This window comes from Sceloporus undulatus, chromosome 3, assembly GCF_019175285.1.
Source record: "Sceloporus undulatus isolate JIND9_A2432 ecotype Alabama chromosome 3, SceUnd_v1.1, whole genome shotgun sequence".
Lineage (NCBI taxonomy): Eukaryota > Metazoa > Chordata > Lepidosauria > Squamata > Phrynosomatidae > Sceloporus > Sceloporus undulatus.
The window spans coordinates 61,717,991-61,721,596 of NC_056524.1; the positions used below are offsets into that span (position 1 = coordinate 61,717,991).

General features: G+C 38.3%; 1 pseudogene; it reads right to left on the minus strand.

The window, feature by feature from the left end:
- Positions 1-2,835: 2,835 nt before the first annotated feature.
- LOC121925802 overlaps positions 2,836-3,606 on the minus strand; it is a 1,497-nt pseudogene continuing 726 nt past the window's right edge.

Below are 3,606 nucleotides of genomic sequence, written 5' to 3' on the forward strand. Positions count from 1 at the left end.
TGGTGGTGCCAGGGAGTAATGCTTCCACACTCTGAAAGTAGTAATAGCATTTTTATAAACACCCTTCCTTCAGGCTGCTGAGAGACATTCCTATTTTCCTTGCCATTTTCATTCTCACAGCAAACCTAATTGGTAGATTAGGCTCAGAAAAAAGCGACAGTTTGACAGTTACCTAGGAAATTCTATGGTGGTGTGAACATTGAAACTCCAGCAATTTTCATTTCTTGGGTCATTACACTGCACTGGGTCTCTTGGTAATATGTGCTTTTCTCAACAAGACACATATCCATATATATCCACACAATAGCCCATGGGGAAAGTCCATTAACACTAAGTCTGCAGGACTGCAGCCTCCATCTAATTTCTATTTATTTCATTTTTAGATCATCTACTGAGTGAATAAATCAAAGGCAAAGGTATACAGGGTTCTTTGTCATCTTTGCCTTGCATTTTTTTTCCCTTCTGATTTTTCCACTTAGTTACATGGAGCTTTCTGAGCTCTAAGAGTGCAATGTCAACAATTATTTCCCTTTGGAACAACCTAAAACACCAAGCCTAAAAGAAGGCATGGAAATCATTTTGTCATAAGTCTACCAGTACTTATGCTTTTAATGGACATCAGAACTCTATACATATTCTCAGTATTGGTCTAATAAATCCATACGTAAATGTTACTAGGCTCTCCTGAGATTATGAAATTTAATTGCGCAGATCATGGGCCTCAGGCCTGAAATACACAGGTCAAATAAAGTGGCTTCTGGTCACTTTTGGAGTGTGCTATTTAAATGAGGCATGCCCTCAAAGCAGCCATAAACTGCACCGAGCCTGCTCCCCAGTCCAAAGGACCAGATTTAAAAAGTGATTTTAGCAGTCCCAGGCCAATTGCAGCTTGAATGGCCAGAGGACCTCAGTGTTTTTCTCAAAAGTAACTTTCTATAGACTCAGTTTCATATAGAATGGTCTACCACTGAGTTATATCCATGTGTCTATACTAGCCAAGATCTTTCACAGAAATAATGAGTTAGCACAATGTATAAATCATGCCATGGGCCAATTAACTCCCCTTATTATATAATTATCAGGCTTTGTAACTAATATACATGAGATTAAAAATAAGTGGGGGGAGAGACTGCAAAAGGCAAAACACTTACTACTTTAAGTGAGCTGAAGACTTACAGGACTTAATTACTCAGGATTTGGATCTAACATTTGACACCCTCTTATTGCCAAGAGAATTAGACTTCTTTCAACACTTCAACTAGTTTTGATTTATACACACACAAACTATGAATAACAAGTTGCCAAAATAAAATACAGTCCCCCCCCCCACCCACAAATGTTTGCATGTGGGTCATCTACATGCCACAACCTGGGTTTTCCTTCTGATACAAACCTGATTTTTGTTCACCAGCAAACTCAGTAGCAAGATTGCTCAGCTCTGGTGAGAACCAATGCTCTTTTTCTGAGAGAAAAAGCTATTAAGTGCAATGGTGTATTATTAATGTGTTTATGTCATTCCTACCATATTTATTGTAAGCACATTAATGAAACTGCCATGAATATTAGGGCAGATTTATAGAAGTAGGACACTGTTTACAGCGAGATTATTGTGCAGCAAAGGAAATATTTTATTTTGCTGAACTATATGCATTTGCTATTTATTTAACTATTTTTCACCATTTCAGGAAATAGGCTCTATTAGAAAGATCAATGGCCTTGGGTTTATAGTCTTCTTAACCTCTGTTTCTATTTTCCTCCCCCACCCAACTGAGAATCATTTTTTTATCCAAGTAACATATACAATTTGTTTCAATAATTATACAAAAATATTATCATGGGAAGGATTTCAACTTTCCAAAGGAAAGTTGAAATATGTGTATAAAAGTAGAAACACAAGTAATAAAACCTTAGCCAATGCCTAATCAGAAATCCACAAACATGTAAGGCTGCATCAGTTGTATTTCACACAATTTTGCTTTCTTGTGCTCCACAATATGATCCTTTTTAAATACTTTCTAGATCTTAGACAGTTGAATGGCATTTCCATGGCCCAGTGGGTGGGAACTAGAAAATATTGGCATGTGTCACACAGAGATAATTAATCTCACAACATACTAACAGTATGCCAAAGGATCTTGCAGCACCTTTAAGACTAACTGTGCAAATAAGGTTGCACCATGAGCTTTCATAGACTTGATCTACATTCTACAAAAGCTAATGCTACAACTATTTCTCACAGTTAGTCTCAAAGGTGCTAAAATCCTTTTGCATATTGATATTCCAGATGAGCATGGCTATGTCTTTGAACATACTAACAGTTTATCTAAATAGGGCTAACTCTATATTTAGGCAAAGTGAAAGAACTGTTTCAGGCAGGAATGTCAAGCATAGCCATGGCAGTTCCCCGCCCACTCCTTCTGAGCTCCATTCCCCATTATTGGAAGACATAACTGGCTGTGCTGTGCCTTGAGACCCTACCCAAAAAGCTCCTCACCTTCACAATTGTGGGGGAAGATGTGGCACATCACCTAGGCTGAAATAAGTTTCAGCTGCTATTCAATTTGGTTTATTTACATGGAATGAGAGTGTCTTATCCCTCAATTTGAGCAAAGCCTTGATCTACCATCTACAAAATTAATCATACCTTGACTGTCCTGCCTGAAAAGCTATTTCTTTCACACATCACATGTAAAGGGTGCTACAAGTGACACAGGTGGCCAAAGTTTCTGGAACTCCTGACATCGAGCACAAGGTCATGCTGGCTTAAGTAATTTATGGGATCAGTCCTTCACTGCTGTTATCCACTCTACTTAGTAAGCTGGAGTGAAAACCACACTATGACAACACACTAATACTATCGTCAAAGTCATGATCAATAAACACATAGGCCAAGCAATAATCATTGTGATTCTACTTAGAACTGAGTTCCAGAAACTTCTTCACACCAATGTTTTGAAATCAGAAGGGATTGGAAGGGCCTTTTTCATCTTGAATAGTGTTGATTCTTAATCTTTGCACCATAAAACTGATGTTTCCGATTGCTGAGAAATCTATTGACTGGTAAATTGTGTCAACAGCTTTAACATGGCTGGATATGTGTGCAATCACAGCTTCTCTTGTTCCATAATATCTAAAGAATAGATGGTCTGTCTGAATATAGAGTTGACAAGTGTTCTTCTCAGCTTGGGCTGTTCATTTTCTTCTCAACAATTCTGGGCCATGATTGTTGTGCTCTTCTGATGGTTGCTGGTTCATTGGCTCTTCTACACCAGTCATTTGATACATCTGCTTTCTTACAAAAAACTGAATGAAATGCACAACCAACCTATCGTCTGTATTTAGGTAAATATTGAATGTCATTCTCATGGTACATGACTGAGTGAAAAGACAAAGGCCTGTTACAGACAGGCCAAAATAAAGCTGCTTCGAGTCACTTTGGAGGTATGGTATTTCAATAATGCATGCATCCTAAGAGTCCAAAAGCCGCACCAAAGCCACACGCCAGTTCTAAGGACTGGAGTGCAGCTTTGGTGTGGCTTTTGGACTCTTAGGATGCATACATCATTGAAATACCATACCTCCAAAGTGATTCGAAGCAGCTTTATT